At 38.9% G+C, this 20,602-nt stretch overlaps 1 long non-coding RNA gene across 1 annotated transcript in view; it reads left to right on the top strand.

Annotated features, from left to right (window-relative positions):
- Positions 1 to 20,602, top strand: part of LOC134738517 (uncharacterized) — a 100,568-nt gene that overhangs the window by 7,480 nt on the left and 72,486 nt on the right. Inside the window, exon 2 of the long non-coding RNA XR_010124248.1 lies at positions 4,662 to 4,806. This is a non-coding gene — a long non-coding RNA (uncharacterized LOC134738517). The remainder of the gene's footprint in view (positions 1 to 4,661; positions 4,807 to 20,602) is intronic.

The following is a 20,602-nucleotide window of genomic DNA, read 5'->3' as shown; positions in this document are numbered from 1 at the left end:
AAAAAGATTATAGCATTTTTTGGGGTTTTGAAAGAATGTAAATGTAATATGTAAGGTAACTACAAAGTAAAGGGAGGGTAAAGAGACTAATCTAAGGGTAAGTTTCCTACATTTCAATTGAAGTGGTCAGGTGTTGGTTCTAAGTAGATTGTGAAAATGAGCTATATAATCTCTTGGGCAACCAATAAGAAAAATTACAAACTGATATAGTAAAAAGGCGAAGTAGATAAATTATCGTATGAAAAATTGTTTGGGCAACCCAAAAGGGAAAAGGGCAAACAGTAGAATGGTAAATAGATGGAACAATCAAATCCTGATACATCAATAATTACATATACATCACATAAGCAGACTCATTAAAAGATAGAGGTTGTCAGAATGAATTAAGAAACCAAAAATTATCAGTGATTTCTGTTTCTGTAAAGATGAAGTAGACATGCTTCTCCCTATTGTTTCCCCTAATTATACCTAATAACTCTGAAGATTATATATACAAACAGAAGAGATTGAGATAACCAGACAGATTGGCTAGGGACCTTGGGATCCAAGGAATGACATGCTCATAAGTTACTTGAGATTTCTTTTTGTCACATATATCCTAGACTAGGATATCTTGCACAAGGAGCTGGCAGCCCAGAAATGTCAACAGGCACAGAAAAGTTTTAAAAGTCCCAATGAAAGCCTACCTTTTCTACCCAAAGGATCAACAAATGTCCAGCCTAAAAAGATGGAAACTCTCAGAAAAAAACCACTCTACTCCAGCCAAACACCACAGAAAAAAACCATGAAAGCCCAAGAAGAGAATATAGATTTCCACTCTCATATTGCCATAATTCCCTCCATCCTCTGTCATAGTATTGCCAGAGAAGAATGAGTAGGGAGTTGGGACTTTTGTCCCTGCTGGGTGTTAACTAGTTGTCCTCTGCCCCCAGCAGCTTCAGTAAAGATAATGTGGGAACCCAGTCTGCCGCTTCCACCACACCCTAGCCTATTAACAATAACATTAAGTATAAATAGTCTAGATACACCAATACAAAGACAGAGGTCATCAGAGAGCATTAGAACAAACATGACTGAACTATATATCATCTACAAGAAACTGATTTAAAAATATAATAATATTGGCAGGCAGAAAATAACAAGATGAAAAAAATGTTGTGTAAACATTAATCCAAAGAAAGTGAGTGACTACATAAATACCAGATAAATAGACTTCAGAGGAAAGAAAATTACCAGAGACAGAACCATTATATAATGATAAGATGATCAGTCCACCAAGAATACATAGCAAACCTAAAAATTAAAATGTATGCACAAAACGATAGAGCTGCAAAATATTTAAAGCAAATGGTAATAGAGTTGAAAGAAGAAACAGACACTTCCTCAATGATAGTTGAAGAATTCAACATCCCTCTGTCAACAATTGATAGAAAAACCAGAAAGAAGAATCACCAAGGATAGAGAACTTAATATCATCAACCAACAGAATTTAATTGACATTTATAGAACACTCTCACCAACGTCAGTAGAAGACGTATCCTTTTTAAGTGCCCAAAGAACATATACAACAAGATAGGCCACACCCTGGACTGTAAGATAAACCTTAACAAATTTAAAAGAATGGATATTATACAGAGTGTGTTCTCAGACTACAGTGGATTCAAGATAGAAATCAATAACAGAAAGATAATAGGAATATCTGCAAACACCTGAAAACTAACCAACACATTTCTAAATAATTCTAGTTGAAAGAGGCGGTCTCAAGAGAAATTTTTTAAATACAATGAGCTGAAAGACAATGAAATAAGATGTATCAAATTTGTGGAACCCAACTAAAGCAGTTAGAGGGAAAAATTATACGTGCTCTCATTAGAAAAAATGAAAAGTCTTAATCTGAACTCTCACTTCAAGAAACTTGGAAAAGAAAAACAAAATGAGTTCATATTTAAAAGTTCCCTGTATTAGTCAGGGTTCTCTAGAGGGACAGAACTGATAGGTTAGATGTATATATAAAGGGGAGTTTATTAAGGAGTATTGAGTCACATCATGCCAAGTTGAGGTCCCACAATAGGCCGTCTGCAAGCTGAGGAGTAAGGAAGCCAGTTGGAGTCCCAAAGCTGAAGAACTGGAGTCTGAAGTTTGAGGGCAGGAAGCATCCAGCATGGGAGAAAGACGTAGGCCAGAAGACTAAACCAGTCTTGTCTTTCGACGTTCTTCTGCCTGCTTTTATTCTGGTGACACTGGCAGCTGATTAGATTGTGCCCACCCAGATTGAGAGTGGGTCTACTTTTGCCAGTCCACTGACTCAAATGTTAATCTCCTTTGGCAACACCCTCACAGACACACCCAGGAACAATACTTTGCATCCTTCAATCCAATCAAGTTGACACTCAATATTAACCGTTACAAATCCACCCACTGTCAACTTGAACCCATATACATCTCCTAGAATCATACATAATCTTCAAATAAAGACAGAAATAAGGTCATAATTATGCCTAACATAATCATAAATATGCCTAACAGCTATCCTTTGTACAACTGGAAATGCATCAATCCCCAACTCAAATGCTATTACATAAAGTTAACAATACTTAAATGCTGATATGAAGTCAATAAATCTTATATCACATGATAAAGGAAAAAGAAAGGAAATAAAATGAGTATGAAGAAAGGTATTTTCTTAGTACAAGTATATACATGCACAAACATGTTCTTAACAAAATAAGAAGGAAATACTCATGACAATTACAGTCCTCGTTTTTAGCAACTGGTCACATGGTCATAGCTGGTATTGGTGACTAACGGACTAAAACATTCCCCAAAAGAAATCTCCACTGGGGACTCACTAAATAATTCCACCAAATATTTGAAGAAGAATTAACATCGTTTCTATACAATCTCTTTCAGAAAATAGAAGAAGGGGGATAACTTCCCAATTCATTTCATGATTTTATAAAGTTAGCATTACCCTGGTCTTCAAATCAGATAAAGACAGTACACACACTGAAAAAGAAAGAAAAAGAAAAGAAAAGTGTGGTGGTGAGAGTTTGAGAGTTCTTAGACTTGGCACCAAAAATACAATTCATAAAAGGAAAAATTTATAAATTAGACTTTATCAAAGTTAAAACTGTTGCTCTTCAAGAGACCATCTTAAGAGAATAGTAGACAAGCTGCAGACTGGGAGCAAATATTTGCACATCATGTGTCTAAGGACTACTATCTGGGATAATTAAGGAACTCTCAAAACTCAACAGTAAAAACAACAAAAAACAGCAGCAACAACAACAACAACATGATCCAGTTCGAAAATGGGCAAAAGACAGATAGAAACTTTCCACTGAAGTAGATATACAGATGGTAAATAAGCACTGCAAAAGATACTCAGCATCGTTAGCCATTGGGGAAATGCCAATTAAAATGGTGGGAGTGTTCCGTAAATGTCAATTAAATTCTGTTGATTGATGATATTGTTAAGTTCTCTATCGTTGGTGATTCTTCTGTCTGATTTTTCTATCAATTGTTGAGAAAGGGATGTTGAATTCTTCAACTATCATCAAGGATGTGTCTGTTTCTTCTTTCAGTTCTATCACTTTTTGCTTTAAATATTTTGCAGCTCTATCTTTTCGTGCATACATTGCAGTTTTATTATGCGTGGTTTTCTTTGTATTTATCCTGCTTGGGGTTTGCTGTGTCTCTTGAAAAATGTGACGATGTCTTTTGTCTGGGAAAATTCTCATGCTGTGTGTTGCCAGTTTCCAGTAATTAAAAACATGCTTTTATGAATGAATAAAGGCTACGAGTCTTTTCTAAGAGAGTCGACTGAGACGTGTTTACTTACCATGTTCTGCATGTATATTTTCATCTACACAATTGTAAGTATGAAAACAAAACAGAGCAACTGTATATGCCATTTTCCTTGTATTTCACTCTAAATGATCACTAACTGGTTCTCATGCTCAGGATCCACTGATTATCATTTAATATATGCTGGGCCAATTTTTCTCTAAATTTTATTTCCTAATTGAAGTAAACATTTGTCAGGGTGAAGACAGTGAAACATTGTCCTCCAACCTTTAAAACCTAAAGATATGGATAGTGGATAGTATGGCAGTCTGCTGCTCTTCTATAAACACTAATCTCTTATTTTTTGTTTCCTGGGCATAGTTTTCCAAGCACTTCCATGTGCTGTGTCTCACTTGCCTTATAATGTCCCTTTGAATTTGTCAAGCTTGGCTCCATTTTACATATGTTGTGTCTGAGGCAAAGAAACCAAATGATGGAATAAGGATCCAGAGTGGTAAATCTCATTTCACCCCATTCTGGAACTTTCCCCATGATAGTTCTGCTTCTGTCTTGGAGTGCCTATTGTATATCCTCCAAGTTATCTGGATGGCTCTATGCTATTCTCATTCCAAAATATAGCCTGTCATGGACACAATAAGTGGCCGAGCAAGAAACAAGGCTGAGCTCCCTTGTCCTCCTTCTGTGTTGTTCTGCCAACTGCATACAACAGAGAAGAGGACATTGTTACATGACTGGCAAAAGGAAGGAGTTACATCTTCTTCCCAGGAGGATGCTGCCTTGTAATGTCACACCAGATATTCCAGCATGATCCGATCCCTTTTGTAAATCTATTTGGTTGACTTCTTCTCTTGCAGCTGACTCAGAAATTGGAATGAGTTGTCTGTGGATCCTCTAAGGAGCCTGGACATGGTGAAGAGAATGTCTTGACCATCAGGAGACAGCTTACCTTGTTGAATCTTGATCACTTCTTCTGACCACTTTGGATCTTAAAAGAACAAGGTAAGAGTGGGAGCAAAATGGTGGATGCTGAGGCACATGCTTAGAAGGCAAATAAATGGAGACTATGAATAGAACATTAGAGTCCCTCCCGAGATAAAGCAGACTTATATGGGACAGTCATTCCTTCAACTATATATATATATATATTTGAGACGGAGTCTCGCTCTGTTGCCCAGGCTGGAGTGCAGTGGCATGATCTCGGCTCACTGCAACCTCTGCCTCCTGGGTTCATGCCATTCTCCTGCCTCAGCCTCCCAAGTAGCTGGGACTACAGGCGCCCACCACCATGCCCGGCTATTTTTTTGTATTTTTAGTAGAGATGGGGTTTCACCGTGTTAGCTAGGATGGTCTCGATCTCCTGACCTCGTGATCCCCCTGTCTTGGCCTCCCAAAGTGCTGGGATTACAGGCGTGAGCCACCGCACCCGGCCTCCTTCAACAATATTGTTGGAATATTTGAGGCAGAATTGTGGGGGTGAAGGGAATACAACCATAAATAAGATAAAAATATCCCCTGCTTGCACAGTGCCTACAGTCTTGTGGGGGATACGGTTAATGAACAAACAGTTGCAAAACTGCACACCAAGTTTCCCAATAGGAGAAGTTAAGGTTGCAAATGGTGCACACAGAAGGTCATCCTAACCCAGCGTGAGGAGATCCTAGAAGGAATCCTGGACTAGTGCTATCTAAGCTGAGATCTAAAGGAGGCTCGGACACTAGTTAGGTGAGTAGGTGTAGGGGTGGAACAGAGGGAAAAGCAGGTGCAAGAAAAGCTTGATGTTTCAAAAAACTAAAGTTACTGCAGTTTGATGTGATTTCAGCTATGACTTTAGCATACAGGTTGGGGAAAAAACTTCTCTAGGCAAAACCTAGTATTATTTTGGTAAACTGTGCTCAAGTGTATTACCTGAAATTCAGAGCATGTGCATGAATGGACCTGCCGCCTTTCCTTTACTAGTGTGCTCAGGTAGGAACCCCGGCTTCATATATGGAGGCCAGAAAGTACAGGTTAAGGCAGACTTCTGCATTTGCTACACAGACTGGCAAAATACTGACTCAGCACCCCCGCCTCACTGAGGCAGACAGCGCCCTCAAGTGGTAATGGAGATGAGCAGTACTTTTGTGCCTCACTAGCCCCAACTTGTATGTGCAGTACATGTGCTGTTTTGTTTTGTTATGTTTTGTTTTTGTTTTTGTTTTTGCCATTCCCCTGTGAAGCTGCAGTCAGCTGATAATCAGCAAAGTCTGCTGAAATTATGGAACCAAATAATATAAGGAGTGTTCTCATTTCTATGAAGAACTGATTTGTTTTGTTATCTAAATTTTAATCCAAGGAAATTTTCAGGTTGAGAGGTTGAGAAAAATTATAAAAGACAACAGAAGAGAGGGTGGGAAATAATAAAAAAGAAAAATTTTTTGTCATTTCTCTTTCAATTCCACCTCCAGAACATTAGTTCAGCTTTGGCTAGTGGAAGGGAACTAGTAAGTGGATCTTCTGATATAAACAATGTTAACAATGGAAAGTTAATTTCTTCTCAACATCTCTAACTGCACTTTGGGCAGTAGCTCAGGAACATAACTTTGAAGTGCTATCAAATGTGCAGTCGGCCTGGGCGCTCATGTGTTTGGGATCAAGACAGAATAAGGGGGTGTGTGTTAGAGAGAGGATGCCTGTGTCTCACGTTGTAATGTCCCAAGACCTGGGCTGGTTCCGTATTTGCCCAGTTTCATCTCCTATGCCAGGGGGAAAATTGGCATCTTTTGCAAAAATACATTGTGATTTTGAGGTTATTCAATTTCATTTAGCTATTTTATAAATATTTCAAGATTTAGGAATATGCTGAATAGAATTAAAATGCTTTCGGTGACACAAGGTGCCGAAATGGAGTAGCTACTGCTCTTTGTCTCTTAAGAAGGCAAGTTTGGGGAAATGACCTGTGTTACTCCTCACAGGCCTCTAGGTGGTGCTGCTGTGACAGCTATTGGCTAAACCGTTTTTTTAGCGCTTAACTATCAAACCAAATATTTAACTTATTAAATGTCTTACACTTATGGTTAATTGCTAATATAATACTATTGATAATTTATACCATCACATTTACATTAGATTCTCCTAATAATGAGCCTATATTCATAAATTGCACAACAGTAATTTTAAGGATTGGAATAAATGTAGGTCTCTGGTTATTATTTAATGAAGTCAAAAACTTTTATGTGTGGCTGAATTTTTCCACATACATTAAAACTAACTACATAATTAGCTTTTCCTTACCTCTACTTGCATTGGGTAAAATGGTACTTCTTACACAGTAGGAGCCAAATTAATGTTTATTAAAGGACTTAATTCTTTTTTGAGTTTCCCTTTCTACTATTCATTGAGGATGAGATAACTACTGGATTAAGTTTTTTAAAACGCTAGTCAGACATTGCTGCTTATCTCGGCTAATAACAACAATGGGAGGCCATTTTTTCTTTATTTCTGAAAATGGCCTGAAGAATATATATAAAATCACTTCTTTATTTTAAAAGCAAATTGGTTTTTGAGGTTGGTTCTATTGAAATGCAAGAATGGTATGAAAAAGAGTGTTTGATAATTGCTCAAATCTTAATCAAGATTTTATTAAAATCAATATTTGATGGGCTGCTCAATTTAATTAAATTAAACCACAGAGAAATGAGGAATAAATGAACTTGAAAATCAATCACAGGATGAGGTATGTTTCTTTTTGTTAGTTTATCATATGAAATGTTGGGTTAAGCAATTGCTGACTATGGGAGAAGCAAACAAAATCACCACTTCGCTTTACACAATATGAGCCCACATTTTGTGCCAGGCACTGTGCTAAACACAGTCTATATGTGTCTTAATTAATTTTGAAACAAAATCCCGTGAGGTCGATCTCCTCCATTTATGATTCAGGCCCAGGTGTGAACCAGTGTGGCTGTTCCAGGTCATTCCATTGATAAACGGCAGAGTTAGCTGTAAATATAACGACCAAGCCTTTCCTACTACCTCAAATTGTTCACAAACAGGAAGAAAAAGCGCAGTTTATGATTAAGTTTAGAGGAGGGCATTGGTGATGATTTTCTTCCTTAAAAAAGTGTAGCTTTATAGGTAAGTAATTAGAGGGGGCAGGGGACCCAAATTAAAAAGCATGAGTGTTGACTTAGAAGCTCTGAGTCCCAAGATGGCAAAAAACAGGAGGGGGGTGGGAGGTGTTATTTTTCTGGATAGACATAGAATATAGATATTTGCCATATAATTTATGCTTATTGAGAGTGGCAGAGATTTATGGTGTTAGTAACAAAGTGTTTTAATTGGGATTAGCTAATGAAAAAGTGGCAGAATTGGCAAGGGAGAAGGTAGGAAAATGTGATTTGAGTTGAGGTGTTTCTTCTCATGGGATGCTAACAAAAGAGTTAGTGTTATGTACCGGGGCAAGAATCATAGTTTTAATTAGGCCTTCAGAGTTTGTGCCTGCATTCTTGGTTCTAAGGAGTCTTAGTCACCCAAAGAATCAACTCTAGGAAAGTAACGATATTCTCATTACATATCACTGGCAATGAGAATGAAATTGCAGCTTCCTAAAAAAAAGAAAAGCTCTCTCATTTTTATTCACTGCTTCTTTGGTGCGATGGAAATTAAAGATCAACAACAATCACACCCACACAATTGTGCAGCTTCCCCACACTCCAGGCTGAGAAGAATTTGTTTCTCAAGCCACTGCTTCCTAAACTTTAGTCATTCATGTTTCATGTTTATAATTTTTGCTATCTCCCTGCACCTCTTATATTACTTAAAATTTTCATTAAAAATGGCTCATTAAAAAATTAAAATTAAGTACATTTATTTTAGAAAAAATACGTAAGTGGGAAGCTAGAGTCACTTGCCCCAAGAAGGGTATTTGTAAAAAGAAACAATGAAATCAAAACAGTGTTATTGAATTTTAACTTCAGGAAAGTGTCCAGAGGTCTTAAAGACATACTTTCACCACACTGAGACTTCTTCTTTGATCATAACTGAGCCATAAAAAAAAGACTTGAAAAGGGAATAATTGTCTCATTATGTGAATCACTTTTTATCCAACAATGTATCTATTTGCCATCTAAAATTACTTTTTCTAATCAAAACTTCATCCTCCAAACTTGTTTGCTGGTCATAGGAATCTCTCACCCCTCACCTTTTTAACTCTCCAACTTCCACCTTCTCCCAATGATACTTAAATCTCGCCTTCTACCTATCTAATTCCATTTACCTTATGTCTAAACATTTAGAGAATCCTGTTAAGCAAACACATTGGAGATGGAGGCCGATTACAAAATGAGCTTCTATTGTTGGTTAATACAACTTTTCTTCATATATGCTGTTTGAGATCATGTTTTCTCTAATAAGGTATGATACATTTCCAACTGTAATAAAAGTGTGTCTCTTTACTACTCCTGACCTTCAGACACCCCCTTACCCTTCTTGAGGCAACAACCGCTGGCTGTCATCATCTTTCATATATTCTTCCAGAGGTAGTTTGTGTATGTGCAAGTCTACTTGAATCTATACGACTCTCCTGAAATTTCACACACGGAAGCACACTCTGCATTTCATGCTACACTTCATTTTTTTAAACGCAACAGTTTTTTTAGTATGTAGTTTCATATTAGTATATACAGCACTAGTCTCTTCTTTTGAATACTGTATAGAGGTATTTTATGCATGTACCCAATTCCCCTTTGATGGACACTTGGTTATTACTCTTTCTTCCACAAACAATGCTGCAATATCCTTGTATAATTATCTTTGGGCCCATAATGACCATTAAGAAATAAATACATCTAATGCTGAGCAGTACTCACTGAAATGGATGGAATTCTAATTATTAGAATTGGAGAGGGCAGACACAATTGTATTTCTTTCATGAGTACTGGTTTTCTCTTCATTTTTTTCACCCATAATATAAATTTGTATTTGTTGTGGTGCCCTGCACATTACCAAGCATCCTGATTTCCACATGAAGTTTTAGGCTCTGAATTATGCTTGTTGCATTTGTCTAATACTATTGATTCTTCCTCCTCATGATCACTTTTGAAATTAATTGTATAATTTCGTGCTAATTCCTATCTCTAGAAGTGGATGAAAAGCTCCATGAGGCTGGAAAAGGACTATAGCTGTCTTGGGCACTGCTGTGTCTCTGTCACCTAGTGAGCATCTGATATACCGTAGTTCTTCGGTAAACATTCACAGATGAAGGAATGAAAAACATATGCATTAAATTTAGTTTGTTTGCTTGTTATGGACTGAATTTATCTCCCCACCCCTGAACCCATACGTTGAAGCTCAAACCCCCAGTGTTACTGGATTTGGAGAGAGAGCCTTTAAGGAAATAATAAAGGTTAAACGAGATCATATGGGTGGGGCTTTAATCCAATAGGACTGGCATCCTTATAAAAAGGGGGAGAGATACTAGAGATCTGTCTCCCTCCACCATATGAGGACGCAGTGAGTAGGTGGCCATCTACAGGCTGAGAAGAGAGGCCTCACCAGAAACTAACTTGCCAGCAACTGGATGTTGAACTTCTAGCGTCCAGAACTATGAGAAAATAAATATCTGTTATTTAAGCTACCCAATCTGTGGTATTCTGCTATAGCAGCATTAGCAGACTAATATACTACTAAATACCCCAAATGGCTAACATAGATATTGAACAACTAAATGGATAAAATGCACATTACAAGTAGAAAAAATTAGCTTTCACCTTATACTCACTGGACTCATTGACTAAGGTTATTGTGGAGCTGAGAATGGCTTTGTGTTCTTTGCATTTTTTTCTCCACATTTTTTCCCGCATTTCTGGTGACAGAGATGCTGGCATCGAACCTATCCTCACAATTAAGCATCGTTGCATATAATATTTTGAAAACCAGGCATCTGACTTCTTAATTCAGAACAACTGCTGGAAATATGGGGGTCATTTTTTTTCTTAACTTCTATTTTAGGCTCAGGGGTACATGTGCAGGATGTGCAGGTTGGTTATGTAGGTAAATGTGTGTCATGGAGGTTGATTGTACAGATTATTTCATCACCCGGGTTATAAGCCTTATATCCATTAATTATTTTTCCTGCTTCTCTCCCTCCTCCCAACCTCCACCCTCTGACAGGCCCCAGTGTGTGTTGTTCCCCTCTATGTGGGGGACCACTCTTAGTATGGAAAGTTGACAACACAATCCTTTTGCAGATAGGGAACTTTATTTTGAGTGGGATGTGCTGGAGGGTTGCCTTTCTCCTGGTTTTGTTGGTGGTTTTAGCATTTGGTATGAATGGCTCTCCTAGCTACTTGTCATGGTCGGGAGATAGCCTTATTGATTGACAAGTCTTCTCATAGTATTATGGCAATATCCTGACTTCCTCTAGTTTATTCTTCATGTATTCATTCATTCATTTATCTACTTTCTCAAGATATGCTTGTAAGGTGCCTCATTCTTGTAACTGCTGGAGATATGATGATGATGACACAGATTCTGTCTTCAAGAAGTCCATAAAAAAGTGGGAAAAAGATGTGACTGCAGATAAAGACCATGCGAAGGACTCTCGACACAAGGCATTTGCTTAAGTGCTGAAGGGCCTAGAAGAGTGACCAGTGTCCAAAACCCTTTGTGAATTGAATTCACGTACAGTGCCTGATTTGATTCTCAGAGCACCCAGTTGGCTGCTTTTTGGTGGTTTTTTAAAGTATGGTAAGACAAATGCCCCAATTGCCAGCAAGTTCTACTTCATCATGCTATTATAGGCTTCTGTGAATAGGAAAAATACACCACCATCAAGAAGCAAGCAGCTTGCTTGTGTTTCAGAGGAACCACCTGTGGAAGAATGTCTTCTTGTATTAAAACTGGTATTGCCATGTTCCATTCTAGAATGTCCAAGTGCCACCCTTCTCAAGATGTTTAGTTCAAGAATTTCCATTTTCATATTAAGTTTCTATGTCCATACTTAGCGGGATGAAGATGGTGGTGTATGGATTTTCTCTCTTACAACAATAGCAAGATTTGAAGTTGTTAAAAAATCCTAAACTTCTCCGATTGTAGGAAAGATAACTGGAATATTATTTTAAGAGCAAATACATGTACATTCCTGATGTTGCTTGAATGGGAATTATCAAGAAGAAGAAGAAGAATAAAAAAAAAAAGGAAAACAAACCCATGAGAGTTTGGGTTGCTATTTCTGACCAAGTTGGAATTGGGAAATACCAGGAGTCCCATAGGAAATCTTATCTCACCGGAAGACGATCATGGTCTCTTGGCCAAAGAACGGGTATGCATTTTTGTGTAAATAAAACATGCAGACTCAGACAGAGGGCTGGGCTACCTTGCAGCTTAGCCTGCCATTTATTATCATTCACAAGGTGGTGTTAGATGCTCAGCTTTAAAAAGAACTGACTTTTCAGCAGGATTTTTACCCTTGAGAGTATATAGAGAGAGCTCTGTGTTGTATATTAATCAGAGCTTTCACAACTTACTTTGAATGGTATTTGAAATGTGTCTGGAAGAATAGTGAATGAACTATGCACAAAGTATGCTCTATTATTTATTACTCAGGAGCCTTTCCATCTGAGACATAAGCTGAAGTTAAAGGCACCAAGTACCTGTCTTTACTAACTCAATGTTCTTACAATTTCCGCTCCCTGTGTACTCACCCCACCTGCAAAGGATTCCAGGATTTGATGCTTCATAAGACTCAGTTTTTTTTTTTTTTTTGAGACGGAGTCTCACTCTGTCGCCCAGGCTGGAGTGCAGTGGCGTGATCTCGGCTCACTACAAGCTCCGCCTCCCGGGTTCACGCCATTCTCCTGCCTCAGCCTCCCGAGTAGCTGAGGCTGCAGGTGCCCTCCACCACGCCCGGCTAAGTTTTTGTATTTTTAGTAGAGACGGGGTTTCACCGTGTTAGCCAGGATGGTCTTGATCTCCTGAGCTCGTGATCTGCCCGCCTCGGCCTCCCAAAGTGCTGGGATTACAGGCGTGAGTCACCGCGCCTGGCCAAGCATCAGTTTTTTAATGAAAATTTTATTTTAATATCTGTATTTTAAAATGCCTCACTCCTTCTGTGGATGTACAGGTCTCAGAGCACACCATGCTTTGCAAACACTTAGCAAACACGCATGGGAGCTGTTCCTCCTAAACTCATTTCTCTCCCTTTTCTCAGATGGGAAACTCTTACTTATCCTACAAAACCTAGTTCAAATGTCACTTCCTCATGTGCCCTCCCTGACTGTCCCAGGCGGTTAGTTGACTAACTGTGCCCCGTTATCCTTTCCATATACCTTTATCACATGCATTCTCAATGCAGGTAATATTGCCCCCAAGGGGCATGAACTGGTTATTTGGGGAGGGGGACAAAAAGATTATTTTTATGTATAAAATGTAGATATACATAACACATAAACAGATACACAGTATATAAAATTTCATGGTCGGTAGAGATTAGGGAAAAGATATCTAAAATGGCTCTTCTTGTGGTAATAATGAAAAAAGGTTGGGAAATACCTGCTTTATCATAATATTTGCCTCTTGTATGGCAGTCAACACTGTGTATTAGACTGTGTATCTCTTACAAGTTAGAAAACCATGGTTTTGAAGCCCCAGCCCCAGCACAGTAGTTGGCATGTGTATTAGCATTCACTAGTTATTAATATCTACTTGAAGGACATAATGATTGAGATGTTTGCTTCCGAGCATGATTGCTGCACACCAGAAACTCCTGCAAAAATTGTTTTTAATGTCACTTGCTGGAATCTAACTCCAGAAATTCTCCCTCAGTGGATCTGGAGTAGGGACTGGTTCTATGTATTTTTAAATACTACCCAGGTGATGGGATTTGGAAACTGTTGCTCCAGCCCAATAATTTTTTTTCTTTTCTTTTGAAAATGTCTCCATTTATAAAAACCAAAACCAAAATAAAAATAGGTGTTATATTCATGTGTTGGTATTTCCTGTGCTGGGCAGACCACAGAACACCGGTTTCCATTCAGGACACCATTTTCTAAAGGAACATCAGCAGGCTTAGGCATTTCCAGAAAAGCTCAATGACATGAGCTTCTCTATTTGGTGAGAATTTTAGACCAGAGGATTATGTGAACGTGGCAAGCAGCATGGTCTGGCTTCGTGGTCTGGCTTAAGCCCAGGAAGTTCCTGGGCAGGGTTTCTTTTGCTAACCTTCTGGGCAAAATGGACAGATATGAAAGATGAGGTCGTTTTGTGATTGAGTGAATGTCTAGGGGCTGGTTAATGGATGCATGAGAGGGCGATTTCTACTGGCAAGACCTGAATTCTTTCTTTAGTCCTGTCCTGGAAAAAAAAATCATTTTGGTGATTTGAATGGCTCTGTGAGAGACACATTTATTAAATCTATGGATTGCATGTACCAAAGAGGAGTAACAAATGCATAGAAATGGAATTCTTTAGCAACTACTCAGTAGGTTGGATCAGAGGTTCTCAACCCTTTTAGACCCAACACCCTCTTTATATGAAATATTTTTAAGTTCCACTTTCATTATTGTGAACTGAATGTCTCAGCCACCTAGACATGTAATTTCCAAACTTTAATATAAAGCCCTAAATGTAGTATAAAGGAGAAATAAAGGGCATTAAAAAATAAAATCACACTAGGAAATAATGACACACGGTTGGTTCTGCCATAATACTTGTTTTGGAAATGCAGATTAATTATAGCACGACTGATACAGGAAGGAACAAATAAACATTTCCGTTTGCATATGCGTGATTTCTTTCATGATAAACATGAGGTAAACAGAGGAAACTGCAGCCAGCTGAGTCCACTTGCATACGACTCAAACATCTTCCAGCAACGTTAGTTTTTTGCATGTGGTGAGCCGTACCCATCTACAGCTGGTGTTACACCCTTTCTTCTCATTCAGACAACTCTTCTTTCCACAGAAAGGTGCAGCTTCTGAGTGACTCTCCACAGTAACTCACAAGCTGTACGTTTCCATGGCCCATAGGTACACAAGCAAACTTTCGGTCTTTTTCAAGGTAAAGTACCGTGTGCGTTGTAGTACTTATATATTTCTTAACCATTTAACATCTGTAAAACCGTGCAACCATTTTTATTTGTTTCTTTAAATGTGTCAATATTGAAGTTTTTGAATGTTATGCTGCGTGATTTTGCATAATGAAGTGATTTGTAGGAATGCATATATTATATTATATCAGAACTGATTGTACTTAGATGCTTGCCTCTGATGTAATGAATTAGTTTGAATTTAAGAGAAAACAATATTCAACTGAATATTGTTGACACTTTTTCTTTATATTTGACAGTTTGAAATAAAAATTTAACAGGTGTATTATTAATGGTAAAAACTGCAATTACTTTTGTACTAACCTAATAGTACCTATGCATAGAATTATCTTAGTGGAGCAGCTCAAATGTGGATCAAAGCAGTTGAGCTACTCTGGTGATTCATATACCAGTAGTGCCACTGTTGTAAATGTGTGATTTTTCTAAATGATGAATAACTTCTGAAGTTCTGAGCAAAACAAAGTATACTTTTCACTTCATTTACAAAGCAGTCGCTTTCCTGGAGAATTCATTTACATTAGCCCCATGTAAAAAATACCTATATTTATAAGTAAAATGAAATCAGCTTCTGGTCAGTTTTATACATAGGTATAGGGATTGGCATGTGGGAATGGGAAGTGAGACAGTTCTCTTATCCACTATGCAATATCCAAGCCCCTGCTCACTAAATGCCACAGTGTCCCCTTCCCCTTATGTGACAACCCAAACTGCCCCCACACATTTCCAGCATGTCCTCTGGTGAACCATTGGCCTGTAGCAATGGACTCATAAGCTATTATTAGGATCAACATAATTTTCTTAGCTTAAGAAAATAACTGCAGAAAACAGAATGGAGAGAATGATTAAGCATAAGAAAGGCTAAGAAGAGTTCAGAGACTCTTGTGGACAGTAAATGAAGTATTAGTAAATAATTTTAAGAGACCTAATGTCCTCAGGCTGATTGGAAGAAGTACAATAACTGGATCAGTGCTGTCTAATAGAAATACAATGTGAATACATAAGTAATATTAAATTTTCTAGTAAGCAAATTAAAAAAGATAAGAAATAGGCAAATTGACTTGAATATATTTTATTTAAAACAACATACAGAAAATATTATTGTTTTAAGATATAATCGACATAAAAAGTGTATTAATCAGATCCTTAATTTTTTTTTTTCTTCACTAAGTCTTTCAAAATCTGGGAGTATTTTGCACTTACAGTATAGCTCACATTTCAAGTACCCAAGAGTTCTGTCTTGCTCCTGGGAAAGTCTTATTTGGTTATCACAGCACTTAAAAATGGAATTCTGTGTTTTCTAGGATGCTGCTGAGGGTGAGATGAGAAGTCCCAACTCAAACTGTCTTAAAAAATGAAAACATTTGTTCTCATACAGAAATTAAAGTTAGGGTACGCTCTAGGACTGGTTGGTTCAGTGATTCGTGGCGTCATCAAGGATGCAGGTGCCTTCCATGTTTCCATCCTGATTTTCTCAATGCGGGGCCTGCTCCTCAGGGTTGTAAGGTGGTGGCCAGTGGCAAGATGGCGGCTCATGCTTCTTTGTTTGTGTCCAACAGCAGGGATGAAAACATTTTTCCCTAAAATATGAAATATCCGTTCTTTCTTTCACTCATATTGGGCAAAAATGCCATGTCTCAACTGACTTACACAAATCTTCTGGGTCAGAATATTGGATCCCTTCTCGTGATTGATGCAAGAATGGCTTTGGCTGGGCATTTTCTTTTCATTTACTCACCATAAGGCACGCTATTTCTTGTTGTCTTGTACTTGCTTTCTTTATTCAGTTACTCTACGTTTCTGTCCCTGGAACAGAGTTTGTGGCTGCCTCTTAAACACAGGCTCCAATCATTGTTGACGGAGCCACACATGCAACATTGCATTAAATTTTGATGTGAGAGGATTTAAGAGAATGAGAGGAGGTTTAAAGGAGAGAGCTAAAGTGAAAAGGGAATTGATATCATGTCGTATGAGGAAAGTTGAAGGGAATGGCCTTGTAAACCTATGAGAAATGGAGGGCTTGTGGGTGGGATAGAATACCCTTATCTTATCGATGAGGGTATGTCTACTTGTAGCAGTTCTGTGCTCCCATCAGATTAGCTGCTTCAGCTGGGCGTGGTGGCTCATGCCTGTAATCCCAGCCCTTTGGGAGGCTCAGGCAGGCGAATCACTTGAGGTCAGGAGTCCGAGACCAGTCTGGCCAACATGGTGAACCCCCTCTCTACTAAAAATACAAAATTAGCTGGGAGTGGTGGCGAGCGCCTGTAATTCCAGTTACTCAGGAGGCTGAGGCAGGAGAATTGCTGAACTTGGGAGGTGGAGGTTGCAGTGAGCTGACATGGTGCCACTACATTCCAGCCTGGTCGACAGAGCAAGACTCTGTCTCCAAAAAAAAAAAAAAAAAAAAAAACAGAAAAGAAAAAGATTAGCAAATTACCTGTCTCTAATTTGTTCTGGATTTGGAAGCCAGATAATGAAACTTGTTAGAATAACAAATGGGCTGTGAATGAGAGGCTGAAGTGCTGTCCCATGAATAAAGTATTTACATATTAATTCATGAACTGGATTACCCCTTGCCCACCTCTCTCAACTCACTCCTTTTTGAGATATATATTTGAGGCCTTAAGCTTAGTTCTGGGTAGGCTTCTAACCCATCACCTTGTTTCTGTCTCAAGACCTTTTCGTTTTCTCTTCCCTCTGTCTAGAATGCTGAATAACAAGAAAGGTCATCAAAGACATGATGAAATATTTTTAGATATTTTTAAGACAAGCCTCAAAAGTGTCTCTCTTACTCACATCATATTGGCCACATGGTTCTAATCTAACTCCAAGGGAATCTGGGAAATGTAGTTTTTTGTGTACCCCGAAAGAAGAAACACATAGCACCACCTCTGCCATGTGATCCTTGGTGGCCAGTCTCACAAGGGTTCATTTTTGACCAAGGCCAAAAAGTTCAAGAAAATCTCTTCCTTGAAGGAATAGTTCTCTATCATCTCCAAGTTTCAGCGCCACCCACACAACACTATAGCCACCCACATGAAGGGAATATGTTCCGAAAAGGAGCTAAATCAACTAGCTGGTGGATCTTCACCCTTTGATGTGGGAGACTCGTGCTCATTTCCCTAGGGCACCCTTAACCTCTTGCGCCACTACCTGTAACCCCTACAGAATGCAGACATTAATAGTTCTTTGGGCAATTCACAATCAAATGAATAGCCAAGTTGTAGTAAATAGGGAAGAAGTAGAAATCCTTCTAAGTCAAAGGGAGTGTAGGCCATTACTATGTTATAGAAGGAAATTCAGGACAGAGGGATGAACTATTCCTCAACCCCAGAGCAGTTATAATAGTTGACTCTGGCCATGTGCTCACTGTGAGCCATGCCTTGTGTGAACATATTCCACAAATTACTTTACAATTCCTACAACAAACATCTGAGGGAGTATTCTTATTCCCATTCTACAGATGAATACATTGAGACCTCCAGAGGTCAAGTGACATTCTGAAGTCACGTGATAGTGAATGGTGGTGTGTAATTCCAACCCAGTTGTCTGAGTCCAGAGCCAATATGTTACACTCTAATGACTCTGGACCCTGTGAAGTTAAATTCAGAAACCTGAGATTGTCTTGCTCCTCAAACTGTGATTGATGTCATCCTATGAAATAAAGAGCAAGTTTAGGACTCCTGCCTAATGACCCTGTGGAACTGATCAGTGTCATATGATCCTAATCACGTACAGCAGAGACACACATGTACATATCTAATCTCAATGCTCTAAAGTCAGGTGTGGCATTGGGCAGTACACAATCAATTGTTAAACACATGGCACTAGCAATTGAGTTTTAAGCTGTCTCTACAAGGTATAAATAAGAACGTGGAAAGAAAGAAGTTTGCTAGATACAGGATGCCAGCTGTAATTTCAAGAAAATGTTGATTGCATGTTTTAGGAACTATTCCACAAAGCCTTGCTCCAGTACAGATTTTCCTTGTAAGGTAGCATGAAAAAAAGAGAGAGAAATTTTTATTTTTATTTGGTGTTTATTGTTTCTTCGTCAGCAGCTGTGCCGATGTGGTGTTGATTATGCAGAGAAGAATTATTTTGATTATTGACAGTTGGCATTCTTCTCATAATTTGGAGTTCTTCATCTCAGAATTGTTTCCTCACCTCCTCTCCTGTCTGCACATGAATAAAAATTTAAAAGCACTTGCCAGGATTCTTACCCAAGGCAGCTGTTAGGAGGAATGTAGTTGAAAGTTCAGATGCAATTTGATGTAAACCTCTCCCTGCCGTTTGTTCCTTTCTGTGAGCCTGACTTCAGAGCAGTGGAGCTTGTGTGGTTCATCACCAGCATCTGAAAGACCTCCCCACAAGGAAAAAGCTGTGCTCTGTGTTATGGCTTCATTCCCCTGCAACCTTATCTGCTGACTGTGTGCCCCTCTCTCCCGGCAGCGTTCATTCGGAAATGTACTTCAACGGGTTACCAGTCAGGGTTGGCTCACACGAATATTCTGTGCTACTTTCTGTATTTTTTTCTTAGAAAAAAGACTGCTTAGAAAAACAAAAGTGATCTGTAGATCCCCTTTCAGATGATTTCCTTTTGCCTTTTTTTCTTTTCTTTTTCTTTTAAGACAGGGTTTCACTCTGTCGCCCAGGCTGGAGTGTAGTGGCACAATCACGGCTCACTGCAGCCTCGAGCTCCTGGGCTCAAGTGATCCTTCAGGTGATTTTTTAAGTGGTATGTGTAACAGAGTTCTTTGGCTCCTTGTCTTGCGTCTCCTTGATCTAATTCTCTTTCAACTTCAGGTGAGACGCACCTCAAATGACAGAATCCCACCTCAAGCTTTCTCTCCTGGGGAGTTAGCCCCCCTGGGGCTAGCCCTCCACAAAGGGGGGATGGAAGCCAGTGGAAAGCTACCCATCTTTTCCTCCTTTACCTACTGCTCAGATATCCCAGAAGAATCAAACCCTGGTGTCTGCAGCAGTGAGCCTGTATGTTTCCTTATCTCGGCTTTTCCTACTTCTCTGGATCATCTCCCAAACAAGCAAAGCATGCATCTAAGTCCTTGTACTTAGGCTCTGCTTCTGGGGAGACGCAAAATAAAACAGTTAAAAAAAAATTTCCCCCTAGTTAATTTGCTTTTGCTTCCTCCTTTCCCAGATCTTATCTATTTTTATTGTTTTGGAGTAAGTATGAAAATGTATTCTTTTGGCTGGGCGCAGTGGCTCACGCCTGTAATCCCAGCACTTTGGGAGGCTGAGGTGGGTGGATCAAGTGAGGATGGGAGTTTGAGACCAGCTTGGCCAATGTGGTGAAACCCTATCTCTACTAAAAATACAAAAATAAGCCAGGCGTGGTGGTGCATGCCTGTAATCTCAGCTACTCGGGAGGCTGGGGCAGGAGAATTGCTTGAGCTCAGGAGGCGGAAGTTGCAGGGAGCCAAGATCGCGCCACTGTGCTCCAGCCTGGGTGACAGAATGAGACTCTGTCTCAAAAAAAAAAAAAGAAAAAAAAAAAGAAAATGTATCTTTAAAAAAATAGGGGTAATATAGGTACATCAACTATAAACATATATACATACATATATATTCTATGTTAAAGAATAAAATATATAATGAATATATTTATTTTTAACATGAAAACTGTCTCTTTGTAGAGACAGTACATCATGAGCATTTCTCTGTCGTGGGTCAGACAGACCTGGGATGGAGGAGTGG

This window comes from Pongo pygmaeus, chromosome 18 (assembly GCF_028885625.2).
Source record: "Pongo pygmaeus isolate AG05252 chromosome 18, NHGRI_mPonPyg2-v2.0_pri, whole genome shotgun sequence".
NCBI lineage: Eukaryota > Metazoa > Chordata > Mammalia > Primates > Hominidae > Pongo > Pongo pygmaeus.
Note: the sequence above shows the minus strand (reverse complement) of the source record. Positions and strands in the feature narration are given on the sequence as shown.